The sequence below is a fragment of the Erithacus rubecula genome (assembly GCF_903797595.1).
Source record: "Erithacus rubecula genome assembly, chromosome: 33".
NCBI lineage: Eukaryota > Metazoa > Chordata > Aves > Passeriformes > Muscicapidae > Erithacus > Erithacus rubecula.
Genome location: NC_136683.1, coordinates 541,990 through 562,332, shown reverse-complemented (window position 1 = coordinate 562,332; position 20,343 = coordinate 541,990). Strand labels below are relative to the sequence as shown.

At 57.7% G+C, this 20,343-nt stretch overlaps 1 protein-coding gene and 1 long non-coding RNA gene across 2 annotated transcripts in view; one reads left to right on the top strand and one right to left on the bottom strand.

Annotated features, from left to right (window-relative positions):
• LOC306813838 (Fc receptor-like protein 4) overlaps positions 1-20,343 on the top strand; it is a gene marked incomplete at its 3' end in the record, with an annotated part of 303,919 nt that overhangs the window by 221,077 nt on the left and 62,499 nt on the right. The window lies entirely within an intron of this gene.
• Positions 1,837-19,283, bottom strand: LOC306813819. Its single transcript, XR_013777042.1, has 3 exons — positions 19,180-19,283; positions 18,534-18,554; positions 1,837-1,940 (listed from the first exon to the last, which is right to left on the bottom strand). It is a non-coding gene; the product is annotated as an uncharacterized lncRNA (long non-coding RNA).

The following is a 20,343-nucleotide window of genomic DNA, read 5'->3' as shown; positions in this document are numbered from 1 at the left end:
AGCTGCAGGGCTGACAGGGACAGCTCAGTGCCCCGATGAACGCCCTGAGCTCCTTCTCGTCCTTGTAAAATCGCAGCATGGTGACAGGGTTGTCCTGCCAGGCCCGGCAGCGCAGTGTCACCGTGTCCCCGTCCTGCAGCACCTGTGCTGGCACCTGCAGCACCAGTGGCTCTGTGGGACAGGAGGGTCCCGTCACACTGACGAGCCGGAGACAGGTCCAGAGTGGGTGCCCATGGCACCGGGGACATCTGGCTGGAGTGTCCACTCCACGGGAGGGTCCCAGGGTTACCAGGAAAAGTTCCATGACACAGTTGTCACCACAGGGTCCCCACCACACTGGGGTACACTGGGATGCACTGAGATCCACTGCAATGTCCCTGTGTGCAGGGAACAGGCCCTCGCTACACGAGGGGTGTGATGCCACCCACGAAGTGGAGCCCACCCAGACCTATCAGGGAGCCACCCTGAGCATTTCAGATCCCCCCTTGAAACTGAAATAATGAGAAAAAGAACTAATGTAGATATAGCAATAGCAGTAGTTATGCTAAGGCTTAGAAAGCAGCAGTTCACAAGCAGGCCCTGGGAAACAGGCCTGGAAATGTACTAAGAACCACAAACTAATAACTAAAGGATCCAGTAGAGCATGCAGAACACAATGAAATAATAAACGATAAAGGTTAATGTATAATCAATGATAAAGGGTTCTGGTGGTGGGAAGACAAGCAAGGGGGATTAAAGGGGGGTAGAATACAGTTTTGAGTAGACAAGCATGTAGAATTTATGACTTTTAGAAATAATATCTACAAGATTTATGTAACTGTATTGTCTTGAAGAATGCGTACTTCTGTACGTAGACCACTTTGTAAAAGGATATAAAAACCTGACGAAAAAGGGGAACTGTGGGCTCTGACTTTGGACGCTAGTCCTCAGACCCCAGGGCCCTCAATAAAGCACTGCACTAAACAACCTAGTTGTTTCGTGTCTCTCTGTTGGGCAACACCCTCACCATTTGACACTGTCCTGGTTTGAAAGGACAGGTGTCTGACAGTAAGGGCAGAAGTTTCCCTTTGAAACAGACACTTTGGTTCCACTCCCCCCAAGTATTATAATTGTTTGAATCAAGGACTCTGAGGCAGTGATAAGGGGGTGGGAATAACAGGTCTTTTACTAATATATCTAACTGTACAAGCAGAAAACAACAGCATTTGTTAAAATTGCTAACAGAAAGAATAGATAACTCGGTGTCAGTTCCTTGAGATGCAAGCACGCTGTTTCTGTGCTTAGTCCCAGCCCGGAGCTGCAGAGGGCAGGCAGGGGGTGTAGGCGGGAGGGGGCGGCAGTGGCCATGCCGGTCTCGGGTGGGAATGGGCTGGAGCGGGCGGCTCCTTGCTCACCTTTTGTGTCCGGGTGGTCAGCTGAGTCCGCAGAGGCAGGAGGCTGGAACGGGGCAGATGCAGGGCAGGTGATCACAGAGGGTCTGGCTCTCCTGTGCTCCAGCCGCATGAGCTGAAGATCCGGGCGTCCTCCTCCGATCTCCCCGGAAACACGAGTCCCCCCCGGGAAGCCTCAGAGTCCCCTCCGGGAGCCGCGGAAATTGACACCTTTTGTCTGGACTCATCAGAGACCCTGGGTGTAACCCGGCCAGCTCCATTGGCAGGATAATGGGAAAAATTCTTTCAATTGACACAGTAATAGGAAAACACTCAACCTCCAACAGACACCATCATGGGGGAGCTGATCCTGGCTCTGGGTCTCTCACACTGGTAGGTGCCACTCTCCGTGACAAGGAAGCATTTCCATTCTCTGCCCCCAGCGCCGCCTGTCCTTGTGCCAGGTGGTGGCACCAGCGGTCCCTGAGCCCTGGCAGGTCAGTGTCACCCGGTCCCACAGCACCTCCAGTGTCCAGGGGGTCTCCACCAGGAGCTGGGTGCTCTGGGCACCTGCAGGTCACAGGGGACACCAGCCTGCCAGGGCCACCACGGGGCTGGGGACAGCGGGGCAGGGACATGGCATCCCCCAAGGACTCACCAGCGAGGCCGAGAGTCTGGGCTGGAAGGGAGAAGGGACAGGGCTGGGTGGGGGTGGCACCATGGGGAGAGTGGCACTCAGGATCAGGGTGTGGGGCTGTCCTCAAAATGTCCACTTGAGGACACCCTCCTTGCAGTAAGGTGCACAGTCCCCAGTAGTGGGAAGAGGCTACCAGGGTAGAGCTCTGTTTCACACATCTGAGTGGCATGGGTGCCTCTGGAATGGGGTCAGCGTGGCCACCTCGTACTGGCACAAGTCACCTCCACCAGCCCTGTGGGCACCTCCCCATGGTGCATCCCCTCTGTCCCTTTCCCCAGAGCTGCCCCAGCTCCATGGAGCCAAATGTCACATAACTGTCTTTGAATCTTTGTCCCCCATCGCAGTGTCCACATCCCTCTGCCACATTCCAGTTCCATTGTTCCTGTCCCTAGAGCCATCCTATAAACCTGGTCACACAGAGAGGCTACTGACTCTGTCCCCCACTGTCTCTGCTGGCATTGGGGATCTCAGGGGACCCCACAGACCCCCTGTGCCCCCTCCCCATTGCTCTATGCCTCACCAGGCCCATCCCCAGGGTGTCAGGCCCGTGCCTGGGGTACTCACCCCACAGGAGCAGCTCCACCTTCCCGGCCATCCCGGTGTCCCCAGCCATGGGCACTGGCTGTCACTCGCTGCTGGGGCCACCTGTCCTCTGGCTGGCGGCTCTTGGGATGAAGGGACAGGAAGCAAGGTCAGGTCTTGTCCTCATGTGTAGGTGGCTCTTGGTGGGGGAGAGGTGTGGGGAGGATGGGGGCAGGATGGGGACACTGTGGGACATGGGGTGATGGTGGGACATGGTGAGGACAGGATGTTGTCAGAATTTGGAGGCTGAGACGGGGCAGGGATTCAAGGATGAGTGTCCAGGGCACTGGGGTGCCTTGGGAATGGGGGTCCCAGGGGTTGGGTGGATTCAGACTCAGGGAGGAGTGTCCCAGATGAAGGCGGCCTCCAGGGATTTGTGATCATGGGATGGATCCCAGGGGTGCGGATGCCAGGGGAATGGGTGTCCTTTTGGAATCATGGTCCCTAGGCAAACGGGGTCCCAGGAGCTGGAACTACCAGGATGGGGGTCTTCAGAAATGGAGATCCTAGGGAATAGCAGTCCTGGGATTGGGGTCCCAGGAAAGGGGCGACAGAAGTAATGGGGGTCTCATGGTTGTATTTCCAGGGGAATGGGCAATGCCAGGCATGAGCAGTAGCTGGGCAGGTCCAAAGTTCACAGCTCCTTCCCTGGGTGCTTCATAATTTGGGGTGAGCCAGGGCAACACGCTGTCCCCCTCAGCTGCTCATTTCCTGGGCAGGCATCACATGGGAGTCCTGGGTAGCTCTGTTTCTGTTCCCTCGCCTGCCTTTGACTTTTTCCTCCCAGTGTCCCAGTCTGGGGTTCCTCCTCTGCCCCGAGATCACCCCAGAGGGACACGAAGGTGGTTCAAAACCTGGTTTTCCCCCAAAGCCGCCGAAGAGAGACTGCCGGAGATGGTTTTCTCTTTTCCCAAGGACTGTTTATTATTTCTTATCTCTGGGACCTTTTGCCTGGCCAGCAGTGGTCTGCTCAGCCTGGCATCCATAGTGGAATCTGCCTGGTGAAGGCAGGGCTTATCTTATATAGTTAGTACTACGCATTACATGTTTACAAAATTTTACCAATACAATACAATTTTATTAAATGGTCCAGCCCTGACCCCAACCAATCCAAGAGGCCAACGTGTCACCCAACATGGATGACATGGAGAAGAAGGAGGAAAAGGTGTCCACCCCCCAAATTCTCCATCTTGGCCACGTGTCCCTTATCATAAACATTCAAGAAAACCTATTTATCTACGTTCTAACATTCTAATTTACACTCTACTCATCACTATTTTTTGTGTCTCTTCTCTCAATGTGGGCAGATTCTCCCAAGGAGCCAAATCCAGCCCCTGCAGCTCCTGGGCAGCACTCAGGGGTCTCTGAGGGGTCTGCCAGGGGGGTTTTTGCACCCCTAAAGGAGCCAGGAAAAAACCCTGGACTCCCACACCCTTTATTTTTTTTTTTTCCATATTTCCATCACTTTTGTACCATGCTCACTCCCTCCCAATTCCTGGCTCAAAAATCCTGGGAAGCACCTGGGCAGGGAATAGGCTGGGGGGACCCTAGAGAGGGAGAAAAGGGGGTGAGGGGTCTGCAGGGAGGGGTGGGGAGGCTGTGCAGCATGGGGATGTCAGGCTGTGCCCCCCCAACAATTTCACTTTCTCTCCTGCAGCAGAAGGAAGAGGCTGTTTGTGCTGAGAATAACATGAGGTGAGTTCTGCCCTGGGGGCACATCCAGGGGTTCCTGCCTGAGGGGATCCTGTTCTGGGGGTGACACATTCCGGGTGGATTTTGTCCCAATGGTGACACATCCCAGCGGGGGAGATCCTGTCCTGGGGGATGGTGGTTCTAGGCAGGGTCCCTGGACACATTCCCTGAGCAAGTCCCTGTCCAGGTTAGGGCACATCCTGGAGACCCCTGTCCCGGGCAGGGGGGCCCTGCCAACCCCCTCTGTCCTCAGTGGGGTACTGTGACCTCTGTGACCTCTGGGGTGCCCCAACTCGGGGTGTGACCCACCCACTCTACACCCCCTCATTGGCTGCCCCCGCCCATCTGGGAGCCTCAATCCCCATCTGGGAACTCTCACAGGTGCAGCACCTCGGCCCCATTGCACAGCCCACCAAGATCATTCTGTGGGTGAAAAACCCCAGCAGGGCTGACTGGGGGGAACAGACATGGGCACGTGTCAGGCAGGCAGGGCACAAACACCCCAAAAACACCCAAAGCTCACCCCACACCCAAAACCCCTGCAGGGTCTCAGTGCTGACAACCAGGAGATGGATAAGACCCTCCCCAAGAAATACCTGTGAAGTTCTTGCGGGGCTTCCCCATCCCTCTCCTGCTCCACACAATCCCCCCACGGGTTTTCTGTCCTGAGGGGTTGGGACGCTTTGGTTCTATTGGGTTTGGAGGGAAATCCTGTTCCAGACCTCTCCATTCTCGCTCCTCCCCTGCAGGATCTGAGCTGGCAAGAGCAGCTGGGGAATGGAGCCCCAGGCAGGAAGGAGCTCCCAAACTCCTGCTCCTTGAAGCCAGTGGCCATCCAAGTGTGGGCCCAGCCATGGCCCAGCCCCAGTGGCCAGGGACGGACATTGGCCAGCCCTGCTCTGGCCAGCCCCAGGTGGCAGCCAGGACCTGAGACTCCCCCCGCCCTCTTGGCTTTGATTCTCGCAGCTTTCGTACTGCTGCAAAGGTGAGAATTCTTTCTGTGGCCAAAACAGGCCTGGCTGTGGTTTGCTCAGCCCTGCAAGAAGCACAAAAGCCAGTGTGAGCCCAAGCAGTGATTCTGTGAGGCCCTTCGATGTTTTTCAGAGCAGGGCAGGTTGGAAACCCGCCCTGCAGGGGCAGCTGTGAGGAAACCAGTCCGGAAATGCAGCAATTGATCATTTGGTGTCTGTCCCCAAGGCACTGAGAGAGCCCCAGAACTGCTGCAAACCCCACAAGAATCTGCTCAACAACCTGACTGGGACCCTCCTCCTTCAACAAAACCTGCAGCCCTCTGGAACCTCCTGGAAAGGATGTTTGGGTTCTGGATGTGGATACCAGAAAAGAGAGAAAAAAGTGTGGAAATATGGAGCAGGGGCTCCACACGTGGCTCTGGGGCCAGGGGCTCCACACGTGGCTCAGGGGTGTCCCAGCAGGAGCAGGGAGTGCCCAGGCAGGGGAATTCAGGGCAGGGTGCAGTGCATTTACCAGGGAATCAGAACCTGAGGGAGACATGGGCATTTCCACAGATTGCTGTGCCCTGCTCCAAGGATGGACAGAGTTTCTGCCTTTTTGGGAGCAGAATCCATGGGAAGTAATTCAGGTTTCAAGTTGGGAATGTGAACAATTGGAAGAGTTCCTCACTATGTCTCAACAAAGTCTTCCTTATGGGAAGGGCTGGGTTGCTGCCCAGGAGGAAGAGAACAATCCCATGTGTGATGAATAAATCCTTCAGATGGGGTTCTGTTCCTCTCCCCGCTCCCTGCTTCTGTCTCCTGGGACTACTGCTTTGCCCGATCCCACTCCCACTCCTGTCCCTGCTGTTCTCCCTGATCCCGTTCCCACTCCTGTCCCTGCTGTCATCCCCAATCCAGTTCCCACTCCCACTCCTGTCTCTGCTGTCATCCCCAATCCTGTTCCCGCTCCCACTCCTGTACCTGCTGTCATCCCTGGTCCCATTCCCACTCCCCCTGGCGTGGGGGATGCACTGCTCGTGGCTCTAGCACTGTGTTGGGATCCCGGGCACAGCAGGTGGTTTACAGGAATAAAAATTCCTGGAAACATCCCCCTGAGGAAGTTTTACAGCGGTTAGAGTTGTATGTTTTTTTATAAATGTTCCTGGTTGTCTGTAATGCTAATTGCTAATGTTAAGTTCTTGACCTCACTCTGTTTTTGGCCCCCAGCTGTCTTACCCCATATCCCTTTCTCCTTTTGGTCGGGTTAATGCTCTTGCTGCCTCCCTAAAATGGATCCTGTGACAGAGGAAGAGGAGTGACGTCAGTGGAGTACGTGCAAATGAAGAAAGATGCAGAGAATCAGAGCTGAAACCCCTAAAATAATGAGCCCAAATAACATCTAGGACTGAAAATAGTGTTCCCCAATCAGGAAAACAATGGAGAAGGCAAAGTCACCATCAAGAGCTGCTCTCTCCTGTCACCATAACCTCAGCAGCATCCTACCACCATGACCTCCCCTTAACACAAGGAGCCACTTTAGTCTTCCTAGGGACCTGTGAGGATGAAAGACCCAGCTCTGCATGTGAGCCTGTGGAGACACAGCTGCACTATTCCTGCTCCGCCGTGTCGCCCTTTGGGAACAGCAGCAGTGTGCACAGCCCTTGGGGTTCCTCACTCAGAGCTGACCCCAAATAAAGGCCTTATAGAGCAGCAGGTCACCCGGCTCATTTCTTTCACGATGGATGTTTTGGACACTCAGGGAGATTCCACACTCTGTGTTATCCACAAGCAACCACTTCTGTGGGATGCACTAATGGGCTCCTAAATGGAACCAAAATATCTCTTTTCTTTGTGATTTGTTTGTGTTTGTATTGTAAGTGATTTGTTGGGAGAGCAACTATTTAAAGCCTTCTATAAATCAGACCATTTTATGCCTTGTCAGATTGAATTTTGCTGAGTTCATTTTTGTAGTGGGAAAAAATTCTATGGGAAAAGGTTTTTTCCTTTATTCTATGGATGTATAATTTTGTCTCAACCATTTGGGAAGTAGGGAATTCAACCAAATGTTCCTGGGATGTCCCATTTCCGGGGCAAGGTCGTAACAGGCATCCCCGTAAGTTTGGGCACCCCAGAGGTGCCAGGGCCCTACTAAGAACAGTGGGAATGCTCAGGGTCCCCCAGGACAGAGGTGCCAAATCTGGGACAGGAATCCCCATGGACATGGCACCCCCAGGACAAGGATGCCCCTGGGAAAAGACCCAGGAATCACCAGCCCAGAGGAGCCCTTTTTCCTTAGTGCAGGACCCTCTGCATGTGCCACTCAGGACAGAACCCACATCCAGGCCTCAACATTAACTGCCTCTTCTTTCTGCTGCAAGAAAGTGAAAATCTTGGGGCTGTACAGCCAGAGAGCCAGAGAGCCCCATCCCCCACAGCACCCCAACCACGCCCCAGCCACATTTTCCCCTTTGTGGATTCCTCACCTGTTACCCGCTCAGGTGTTCCCTGGGACAGCTGAACAAGGAAATAGTGGGATGGGAAAAAGCCAGGGGTGTGTGGGGCAGAGAGCCAGAACCTCCCAGGAAAAGTCTGGAGTGCCTCTCTGGCCATGAGCACAATGTAAGGGCTGTGCTGGGATCTGAGTCAGCCCAAAATGTGAGAGATCCTGTGGAAGAGCGGTGACCCCTGTGCCCACCCAGCCACTGCCCATCCCTGGTACACCCATTCCCTTGGGAATCCACATCTGGAACTCCCATTCCCTTGGTAACCCAACCCTAGCACCCCCATTCCCTTGGTCTCTCCTCCCTGGGGACCCTCCCCCATGCACCCCCAGTGCCCAGCACCACCATGGCCTTGATCCCATTCCATGGGCTGCTTCTTCCCTGAGACCCCCATTCCCGAGGGTCCCTTTTCCCCCCTGCACCTCCAACCCTGGGACCCACGTGCCATGACACCCATCCTTGGGTCTCTGCAACACCTCAACCTCCATATTCCAGCAAAATCATATCCCCACCATGTCCCACTATCACCCCCATGTCCCACAAGGTCCCCACCCTGCCCCCACCAAGGGCCACCTACACATGAGGATGAGACGTGACCTCGCTTCCTGTCCCTTCATCCCAAGAGCTGCCAGCCAAGGGACAGGTGGCCCCAGCAGCGAGTCACAGCCAGTACCCATGGCCGGGGACACCGGGATGGCCAGGAAGGTGGCGCTGCTCCTGTTGGGTGAGTGTGCCAGGCACGGGCCTGATGCCCTGGGGATGGGCCCTGGTGAGGCAGACAGCGGTGGGACGGGGGCACAGGGGGCCGTGGGGTCCCCTGAGGTCCTCAAGGGCAGCAGAGCCAGGGCATGGGCATGGACCCCAGTGTGACCGAAGTCGTGACCTGGCCATGGGATGGGAAGTGGGGAACAGGAACAGGGGACAAGAAAAGGAAATTGGGATGTGGCATCAGTAACAGGGGGATAGAGATGTGGGGACAAGGATGTGGCAAAAGAGACCTTGGGGCTGGGGAAGCTCTGGGGACAGGGACAGAGAGACAGGGATGCAGGGACAGGGACAAGGGCCGCATCCCATGCAGATGTGACATGGTGACAGGTGCCATGGCAATGGGATCACGGGCACAGGGCCATGGGGATGTGGCCATGGGAACATGTGCTGTAGGGCTGGGGGAGGTGACCTGTGCACTCTTGGGGTGTCCATAGTGTCCCCATGTCCTGTCTCAGCCTACGGTGACTAAGGTGTCCCTGTACTAAAAACTTCCATGCTACACCAGTGTTCCTGTGAGGACAGTTTAGGGACAGACACCACACCAGGTCCCCCAGGTGCTGCTGTCCCCATGGTGGCACCCCCACCTTGCCCTGTCCCTTCTCTCTTCCAGCCCAGACCCTTGGCCTCACTGGTGAGTCTTCGGGGGATGCTATGTCTCTGCCCCACTGTCCCCAGCCCCGTGGTGGCCCTGGCAGGCTGGTGTCCCCCGTGACCCGCAGGTGCCCAGGGCACCCAGGTCCTTGTGGAGCCCCCCTGGATGCTGGCAGTGCTGTGGGACCGGGTGACACTGACCTGCCGGGCTCAGGGACTGCTGGTGCCACAACCTGGTACAAGGGTGGGTGGTGCTGGGGGCAGGAGAGATCTGACAGCTTCATTGTCACTGAGCGTGGCTCCTATCACTGTCAGAGACCTGGGAGCGGGTTCAGCCCCCCCGTGATGGGGTCTGATGGTGAGGGGAAAGTGAAATGCTCAGGGTGGCTCCCTGGTAGGTCTGGGTGGTTTCCACTCCTTGGGTGGCCTCACATCACTTGTGTGGTGAGAGCCTGTCACCTCCACACAGGGACATCCCAGTAGATTCCAGTGTGGTGGGATAGCCATGGTGATAGCTGTTCCACAGGGCTGGTCCTCGTTTCCCTGGGACCCTCCTGTGCAGTGGACACTCCAGCCAGATCTCCTCGGTGCCATGGGCACCCACTCTGCACCTGTCTTAGGCTCCTCAGTGTGACGAGACCCTCCTGTCCCACAGAGCCACTGGTGCTGCAGGTGCCAGCACGGGCACTGCTGGAGGGGGACACGGTGACACTGCACTGCCGGGGATGGAGGAATGACCCTGTCACCAGGGTGCGATTTTACAAGGACAAGAAGGTTTTTGGGTGATCCCTTGGGGGCACTGAGCTGTCCCTGTCCCTACTGCAGCTGCACGACAGTGGCCGCTACCGCTGCAGGGGCTGGGTGACCTCAGGAATGTCACAGTCAGCACCGGTCACAGTGACAGTGTACGATGAGCACCCCCACTGCTTGAATTCGAATATCCTGCCACCTTCAAAGCCACTTCTCAGTGGACTCAGAGTCACAGTCCCCATCCCCATCTCTTTCCCAGAGCTCATGCCTGTCTTGGTCTGGAGACTCCCCCGTGACCTCACCGAGGACTCCCTCCTCTATCTCAGCTGCCTCAGCACCCACAGCCCCATGCGGCCCCAAGTCCCCCTCCTGTACCACTTCTACTGGGACAGGCAGTTGGTGGTGGGCCCACAGGGGTCCCCGCAGCTCCTGGTGCCCACCATGGGGGTCTCCCACTCAGGGAATTACAGGTGTGCTCCGACGGGGGGGGCCGTGTGGAAGAGCAGTGCCCGGCTCGGTGTCACGGTGTGCAGTGAGTGCGGGGATGGGCACGGGGAGCCCCCACAGCCCCCCCAGCTCTCCCATCCCTGCTCAACCCTCTGCGTGCTCTCCTGCCTTCCCAGCTCTCACCCTGGATCCTTCCATCACCCTCGCTGGTTCCTGCATCCCTCAACAGATCCTCACAGCCCTCCCTGAGTGCACCTCTGCTGGTCTGAGGTCACTCCATTGCACACAGATCTCACCACCCTTGCCTGGGTCCCCAGAATCTTTCCTGTGGTTCCCTTCAAACCTCTCCATGTGTCCCCTCACTTAATCCTGCATTCTTCTGTGGATCCTTTCCATTCCCTTCCAAGACTCCTTCCCACTATCTGTGCCCCCTTCTTCCTCATTGGGATCCCCCACCCCTCTCTGATCTTCCGCCTCACTGAGTCCCTCACTCCTCCCTGGTGTCCCCCACTCCTCTCATGTCACAAGTCCCTCCTGTTTCCCCCCTGCAAGTGTCCCGCCCTCGGGGGTGTCCCTTTCGGTGAAGCCCCCTGGGGCACAGGTGGCATTTGGGGACTGCCTGGTGTTGAGCTGCACAGTGGCCATGCGGACAGGTCCCCTGTCCTTCTCCTGGCACCAGGGAGGTTCTGGGGTACTGCTGGGCATCAGCCCCAACCTGGAGCTGTGGCACGTTGAGGACAATGACAGCGGCCACTAGCAGTGCCGGGTCAGGAATGGGGACAGCATGGCCGAGAGTGTCCCCCTGAATGTCACTGTCTTGGGTGAGCCAGAGCCCTGCCAGGTGACAACCCTGTCTGTGTCCCCACAGTGCCCGTGGCCAATGCCACCATCATGTCTGGTCCCCCAGCACTCGAGGTGCTCCCAGGTGACACCGTGACCCTGCGCTGCTCAGTGCAGGTGGGCTCAGCCACTGTCACCTTCACCTGGCTGCACGACAGGCACGAGGTGGCCAGGGGTCCCCTCCTGGAGCTTGGGGCTGTCGATGTGGGACATTAGGGCACCTACCAGTGCGTAGCCATCAGCCAGCTGGGACAGAACGGGCACTGTGTGTTCCAGGCACTCAGCCCAGAGCTGGCCAGGGAGGTGACCCCTCACTCATCTTGGCTCACAGGTGGGGTCACATGGGGTCACCAGGGTGTTCAGGAACCCAAGGGTTACGTGTGAACCTGACGTGTTCCTTCTGTCCCCAGCAGTGGCTGCAGGCTTTGGTGCGTCCCTCCCACCAAAGAGGGACAATGGAGAGTGACAATGGAGGCAATAAGGGCCCTGGAGAGCTGAGAGGCCACTGAAATATGGGGGTGATGGGGCAGCATCCCCAGCCCCTAACTTGGGCAGCACTCAGTGCTCAGGACTTTTGCTCAGGGTCCTGAAGGATTTCTGGTGGTGCTGGTGGGCCTTGCATGGATTCTGGGAGTTCTTTCAGTGACCTGGGGGGAATTTGGTGTGTCCCCCTCCCTGCCAGGTATGAGATTCTGAAGGTTCAGGGGTGCTGAGCACTGGCATGGTTCTGGGGTTCTGGGGGCCCCAAGTGATACTCAAGGGTCCTGGGGAGAATTGAGGCTAGAAAGGGTTTCAGGATTCCTGAGAGGTGTCAGGGCTCTGGGGATCCCACAGTTACCCCTCCCCTCTTTCATTTGCAGCTGCCAGGAAGCAGAAACGAAGGTCAGTGGGGGGCTCAAACCACACTTCTCTCCTTTGAACCCAACTTCCAAGACTTCCCATTCCCTCCTACACATCCCCTTTATTCTCTCAGGGCCCTCCCACAGCTTTCACCCATCCCCCACAACCCCTCCCCCCCACCCAGAGGAGGGGGAGGTACTGTACACCCACGTCGTGAGCACTAAGAAGACGGGGGGGTGAGTCTGGGCTGGGACACATGCAGAGGGACAAGTCACCCATGAGTGTCCCCCTGCCCAGATGCCACAGCCAGTGTCTCTCGCAGTGTCCCCCTGCGGGGGACTCCAGGATCCCCAGGTGACCTACGCAGAGCTGCCAGTGACCCATGGGTGACCGCGGGGATGCGGGGACATCTATAGGAATGTGCTGTGACACTCGGGGCATGGCTGGGCACTGGGGGATCCCTGGGGGCACTGGGGGTTGTGGGGGCACTGGGGGCATTAGGGGACTCTTCTCATGGGCAGCCAAACGTGTTTCTCCCCAACTACTACTGTGTGTTCCCAAAATGCACAGGTAGATGGGCACAGGTAAGGGATCACATGTGAGGCTGCACAGGGAACCCAGAGCTCTCCATGCCCCCTGAACCACAAGGGCTTCCCTATCCCCCTCCCACTATAAGCAGTGGCCAGCCATGCCACATCCAAGTGCTCCCAGTATCCCCAAGGGCTCCCTATTTCCACTTCAAGTGCCTCTCCATTGCTCCCAGTACATCCAGATGGTTCCCATGCTCTCTCCCAGTGCCCCTGTACTCCCAGTGCCTCTGCAATTCCCCTCTCAACACTCCCATTACACCCATGGCTCTTCATTTCTCTTCCCAGCACCAGGGGAACACTCGTTGCCCTCTTATTGGTATCAAAATGCAGCTTTTTGGTTCAACTGGCAGAGATGGTGTTTGTTTGTTCAGCTCTGTCGGGTTTTAGGAATGAGATTCTTCAATGGTGGGCTGCCGCTACAAACCAATGCCCTGGATTCCCTTCTCCCCTGTCTCAAACTCCTCCTATGCCATGGTCCCCACACCATGAAGTCACAAAGGCTCTGGAGGGTTCCAGAGCCTCCCCTTTTTCCAGGGCTGTCAGGATTAGTCCATAGCACTGGATGGGGTGTCAGGGACAGGATAAGTTGAATGTCTTGATACATTTTGGATCACATGTGGGTGCCAGAGCTGGGTCAGTCCTTGTTTTGGTGACATAGGCCCCGTGTGTCGATCAATTTATCAGCCATGGCACACTGGGGACAGTGGGATGCTCAGCCAAACCCAGCTCCTGAGTGGCTGAGGGACCAGGAATCCCACCTTGGGATTGGCCCTTGGTGACTTAAGGGCTTAAAAGGCAGAGCATGAGCTGGCCAAGTGTCTGACCCTGTTTTCTCTTGGAGTGTCTGCCCCATCCATGCTGGAACCTAGGAGTTGGGAAGTGTTGTGGTTTCCAAGGGAAGCAGGAACATTCCTGAAGTGGAAAGAAGGCACTTCCCTCCAAATAGTAATAGCTGTGAAAATTATGGGGCTACCAGGTAAAAATGTAAGGAAAGAGAATAACAGTTCATTACTAGAAAATTTATAGAGCAGAACAGAGCAAACAGCAATGCAAGATCAGAAATTTCCAAAACACTCAGGACTGTTCGTTCATCTTTGGGCAACTTATGGCCAGGGCCAGCAGGGGGCGCTGCAGGGAGCACTCCCGCCCAGCAGGGGGCGACCCAGTAGCAGCTAAAAACCCTCAGGGGCCATGGCGACCTTGAGTGGGAGGGACGAACCCAAATCGCTCCTTTGGCAAACTCACACTTTGCACCAATCGGTCCCGGCACCAGCACCGGCAGTGCCCGGGCAGAAGAGACGAAGGCAGCAGCTTGGATCCTGGTGCCCGGTGGCAGCGGAGCAGTGTCCCGGCCCAGGCACACACCCTGCGCAACACCCGCCTCCGCTCTCCCTGATGGCAACGCAAGGAAGGCATCACCCAACCCCAGGCAGGTCTCAGGCCCACAGCAGCACCTCTTGTGCCTTTCCACCACAATTCCTGAAAAGCCTCAGCCTCTCCCTGCCTTTTCCTCCTTCAGCCCTGGCACAGCAGCTCTGGGAATGTTGAATTCCCCTCGCATGTTGAGGAAAGCAGGTGCTCCTTGCTGACACTGCCAGGGCTGCTCAGGGGCTCCAGGGCACGTTTGGAACTGCTGCTCTTCCTGGGCAACTGCTGGTCCCAACACAGCAGCCACAGGGGGAGGAGGAGGAGGTGGAGGATGGAAAGGAGGAGGATGAAGGGGAGGAGAAGGCCCTCGATGAGCTGTTGTAATTAGGGTCAGGGTTCCTGAAGGTCAGTCGTGCTGCAAAACCACCCCTGCGCACGAAAGCACAGCTCTGCTGGCTCTCTGAGGGATTTTGCACTACTGTGGTTGTACTGGAAATATTTTGGTGCTCAGATGCCTCCAGCTCTGCCCACAAGAATCTTTTTTGGATGCCAGGAAAGTTTTCTGGAGTTTCTCACCATGTCCACTGCACAGGGATGGGCATTGGCCAGCCCTACTCTGGCTAGCCCCAGGTGGCAGCCAGGACCTGAGGCTCCCCTCAACACTTGTCTTTGATTCTTGCAGCTTTCGTACTGCTGCAAAGGTGAGAATTCTTTCTGTGGCCAAAACAGGCCTGGCTGTAGTTTGCTCAGCCCTGCAAGAAGCACAAAAGCCAGTGTGAGCCCAAGCAGTGGCTCTGTGAGAGTCTTTGATGGTTTTCAGAGCAGGGCAGGCTGGAAACTGCCCCTGCAGGGGCAGCTGTGAGGGAACCAGTCTGGAAATGCAGCAATTGATAATTTGGTGCCTGTCCCCAAGGAACTGAGAGAGCCCAAGAACTGCTGCAAACCCCACAAGGATTTGCTCAACAACCTGACCAGGACACTCCTAGGTCTAAGCGGAGTAGGCAGAGCTGAACACACAGAAACTATTTCTCCCGGGTTAATCCAAAAGCTGTGTTTTATGTCCAAAAAGAGGCACAAGGATCCTCTGCCCCATTGTAATGGGGGAGGAATGGTTAGCCCCTGGAGGAACTGGGACCACTGGAATGAGAAGCTCAGGGTAGCCCCACATGGGGACTTTCCATTCGTGGCCATCTCCTGGGCAGAGTGGGCAGCCATGGGAACCGAGGGGGAGGGAACACATGGGGCAGGGATCTCTAGTTCACCCATTTCCAGCCATGCCCCAAGTGTCACAGCACATTCCCGTAGATGACCACACATTCCCGCCGTCACCCATGGGTTGCTGGCAGCTCTGCGTAGGTCACCTTGGGAAACTGGATTGTGGTGGCACGGGGGGACACTGCGAGAGACACTGGCTGTGGCATCTGCACAGGGGGACACTCATGGGTAACTTGTCCCTCTGAATGTGTCCCAGCCCAGACTCACCCCCCGTCTGCTTGATGCTCACGACGTGGGTGTACAGCACCTCCCCCTCCTCTGGGGGGGCCGAGGGCTCTGGGGGCCCTGAGGGAATGAAGGGCATGTGTGGGAGGGAATGGAAGGAGTTGGGGGTTGGGGTAAAAGGCCAGAGTGTGGTTTGAGCCCCTCACTCACCTTTCCTGCTGCTTCCTGGCAGCTGCAAAGGAAAGAGGGGAGGGGTAACTGTGGGGTCCCCAGGGCCCTGACCCTTCTCAGGAATCTTCAAACCTCACTGCACCCTCGATTTCCCCCAGGACACCTGAGTATCCCTGGTACCACCCAGAACCCCTGAACCACTCCAGGGCTCTATGCCCCCAGAATGTCAAGCCTGGTAGAATGGCTCAACCTCCAAATTCTACCCAGGAGCACTGTAAGAACCCACAAAATCCCTCTTAGGCCTTCCAACACCCCACAAACCCTTTAGTACCCTGGGAAAGACTCTGAGTGCTTAAGTCACAGGCTGTAGGTGCCGTCCCATCAGTCCCACAATTCCGTGGCCCCCAGCTCCCCGGGGCCCCAAATTCTCCCCATTGTCACCCACCCATTTTGTTCCACCTTAGCCAAACCACAGCTCCACTCACGAGAAGGAGCAGGAAGAGGAAGGACCCGCCAAGACCTGCAGCCACTGCGGGGAACAGAAGGGACACATCAGGGTCGCCTGTCACTGCAGGGCTCCTGTAATCCCAATGACCCAGTGTGACCCAACCTGTGTTCCAGTGGTGTCCAGTGGTTCCCTGTGGTGTCACCTCCAGAGCCAGCTCTGGGCTGAGTGCCCGGAACACGCGGTGCCCGTTCTGTCCCAGCTGGTTGGTGGTCGTGCACTGGTAGGTGCCCGAATGTCCCACATTGACGGCCCCAAGATCCAGGAGGGGACCCCGGGCCACCTCGTGCCCGTCGTGCAGCCAGGTGAAGGTGACAGGGGCTGAGCCCACCTGCACTGAGCAGCGCAGGGTCATGCGGTCACCTGGGAGCACCTGGAGTGCTGGGGGACCAGAGGTGATGGTGGCATTGGCCACGGGCATTGCGGGGGAAACAGACAGGGCTGGCATCAGGTGAGGCAGGGTTGGGAATGCTGTGGGTGGTGTCACCTCAGTCTGGGGGCCCCACTCACCCAGGACAGTGACATTCAGGGGGACACTCTCAGCCACATTGTCCCCGTTGCTGACTCGACACTGGTAGTGGCCGCTGTCATTGTCCCCAACATGCTGCAGCTCCAGGTCGGGTCCTGTGCTTAGAGGTGAACCCGAGCCCACCCGGTGCCGGGAGAAGGACAGGGGACCGGTCCCCATGGCCACCGTGCAGCTCAGCACCAGGCGATCCCCAACTGCCCCGCATCCCCCGGGGGGCTGCATGGACGTGGACACCCCTGAGGGCGGGACCTATGCAGGGGGACACAGGAGGGGTTGGGGACATGGGAGGAGTGAGGGACTCAGGGATGGGGATGATCAGAGAGGGGGTGGGGGGATGTCAGTGAGGTAGAAAGGGGCGAAGTGGGTCGGATGCTTGAAAAGGGAAGGAAGGAACCCCATAGAAGGATGGGATATTCAGAGAGGGGACACAAGGAGAGGGTTGAAAGGAACCATAGGAATGATTTTGGGGACCCAGACAGGGATGGCAGGGCCATGGACAATGGAGGGACCTCAGAGAGGGAGAGGTACACCCAGGGAGAACTGTGGAGACCTGGTGGGGGACGCAGGAACCAGCCAGGGTGATGGAGGACCCAGAGAGAGAGCTGGGAAGGCAGGGCAACACGCAGAGGGTTGAGCAGGGATGGAAGAGCTGGGGGGGCTGTGGGGGCTCCCTGTGCCCATTCCCTCACTCACTCTGCACCGTGACGCCGAGCCGGGCGCTGCTCTTCCGCACGGCCCCCCCCTCGGAGCGCACCTCGCAGCTGTAATTCCCCAAGTGGGAGATCGCCACGGCGGGCACCAGGAGCTGCATGGACCCCTGCGGGCCCCCCACCAACTTCCCGTCCTGGTAGAAGCGGTACCGGAGGGGGGCTGGGGGCTGCAGGGGGCTGGGGGTGCTGAGGCAGCTGAGATAGAGGGGGAAACCCTCGTGGAGCTCGGGGGGACCCTCCAGCACCAAGACAGGCTTGAGCTCTGAGAAGGAGATGGGGGTGGGGACTGTGACTCTGAGTCCACTGAGAAGTGGCTTTGCGGGTGTCAGGATATTGGGGTTCCAGGATTGGGGGTGCTCACCGTGCACTGTCACTGTCACTGGTGCTGACACTTATGCTCCTGCTCGCACCAAACCCCCACAGCGGTAGCTGCCACTGTTGTGCAGATCAAGGGGTGACAGGGACAGCTCTGTGTCCCTGAGGGACCCTCCCAGCTCCTTGTCGTCCTTGTAAAATCACACCCTGGTGGCAGGGCTGTCCTGCCAGCCCCGGCAGTGCAACTTCACCGTGTCCCCCTCCAGGAGTGCCCGTGCTGGCACCTGCAGCACCAGCCAGTCTGTGGGCCATGAGGGTCCCGTCACACTGAGGAGCCCGAGACAGGTCCAGAGTGGGTGCCCATGGCACCAGGGACACCTGGAGTGTCCACTGCACAGGAGGGTCCCAGAGACAGCAGGAGCAGCCCCGTGACACAGATGTCCCTGTGTGCAAGGGACAGGCTCTCGGCACATAAGGGATGTGCGTCCATTCACAAAGTGGAGCACACCCAAACCTATTAGGGAGCCACCCTGAGCATTTCATGTCCCCACTCACCATTTGACACCATCACGGCGGGGCTGAGCCCACTGCCGGGTCTCTCACACTGATAGGTGGCACTCGCGGTGACTGTGAAGCTGTCAGGTACCTCCTGCCCCCAGCGCCGCCCGTCTTCGTACCAGGTGGTGGCACTGGCAGTCCCCGAGCTCTGGCAGGTCAGTGTCACCCGGTCCCACAGCATTGCCGGTGTCCAGGGGGGCTCCACAAGGACCTGGGTGCCCTGGGCACCTGCGGGTGACAGGGGACACCAGCCTGCCAGGGCCATCACGGGGCTGGGGAAAGCTGGACAGGGACATGGCATCCCCCGAAGACTCACCAGCGAGGCCGAGGGTCTGGGCTGGAAGAGAGAAGGGGCAGGGCAAGGTGGGGGTGCCACCATGGGGACAGCAGCACCTGGGGGACCTGTTGTGGTGTCTGTCCCCAAGATGCCCCCACATGAACACTGGTGTAGCACAGAGGTTTTGAGGACAGAAACACTACAGTCACCCTGGGCTGAGGCAGGACATGGGGACATTGTGGTCACCCCATGTGTGCACAGGTCACCTCCCCCAGCTCTTTAGCACCTCTCCCCACAGCCACATCCCCATGGCCCTGTGCCCATGATCCCATTCCCATGGCACCTGTCACCAAGCCACATCTGCATGGAACGTGGCCCTTGTCCCTGTCCCTGCATCCCTGTCTCCCTGTCCCAAACAGCTGCCCCAACCCCAAGGTTCCTTTGGCCATATCCTTGTCCCCACATCCTGATCCCCCTCTTCCTAACCCTACATCCCAGTTCCCGTGTTCCTGTCCCCATGGCCACTCCACCACTCTGTTCACACTGGGGTCCATGCCCATGCCCTGGCTCTGCTGGCTTTGAGGACCTCAGGGGACCCCAGAGGACCCCTGTGTCCCCGCCCCACCACTCTCTGCCTCACCAGGGCCCATCCCCAGGGTGTCAGACCCGTGCCCAGGGCACTCACCCCACAGGAGCAGCGCCACCTTCCCGGCCATCCCGGTGTCCCCGGCCATGGGCACTGGCTGTCACTCACTGCTGGGGCCACCTGTCCCCTGGCTGGCAGCTCTTCAGAAGAAGGGACAGGAAGCGAGGTCACGTCTCATCCTCATGTGTAGGTACCTCTTGGTGGGGGCAGGGTGGAGAAAGGATGGGGGCAGGGCGGGGACCTTTTGAGACATGGGGGTGATGGTGGACATGGTAGGGACAGAGTTTTGCCAGAATTTGGAGGCTGAGGTGTTGCAGGAAGCCACGGATGGGTGTCCAGGGCATGGGGGTCAAGGGGAAAAAGGAACCCACAGGAATGGGGGTTGTGGGGGAAGAAGCAGCCCATAGGATGGGATAAAGGCAATGGTGGTTCTGGGCAATGGAGCGCTGGGATTGGGGTCCAAGAGAGGGGAGGAGAGACCAAAAGAACGGGGGTATCATGGTTTGGTTCCCAGGGAGTCTCAGGGATTGGCAGTGGCTGTGTGGGCAGAGGCGTCACAGATCCTTCACAGGGTGTCTCAGATTTTGGGCTGACTCAGAGCCCAGCACAGCCTCCACAGGGTGCTCATGGCCAGGGGGGCACCCCAGGCTTGTCCTGGGAGGTTCTGGCTCTCTGCCCCACACACCCATGGGCATTTTCCCGTCTCCCCATATCCTGGCTCAGCCATCCCATTGAGCACCTGAGCAGGTAGCAGCTGAGGGATCCCAGGATGGGGAAAGCGGGTCTGGAAGTACAGGCAGTGCTTGGGGGGCTGTGGGAAATGAAGATCTCTGGCTGTCCTCCCCCAAGATTTTCACTTTCTCTTTCCTGCAGCAGAACGAAGAGGCTGTTCGTGCTGAGGCCAGGATGTGGATTCTGTCTTGGGGGCACATCCAGAGGGGTCCTGCCAGGAGGGAAAAGGGCTCCTCGGGGTTGGTGACACCTCGGCCTTGTCCCAGTGGGCTCCTCTTTCTGGAGGTGCCACATCCTTAGGAATTCCTGTCCCAGATGTGGCACATCCTGGGAACCTCTGTCCTGGGGTCCCTGAGAATTCTCACTGTCCCCAGTGGGGCCCTGGAACCTCTGGGCTGCCCAGAATTTAGGGGACACCTGTGATGACTTTGTCCTGATGATGGGAAATCCCAGGTATATTTGGTTTCTCAG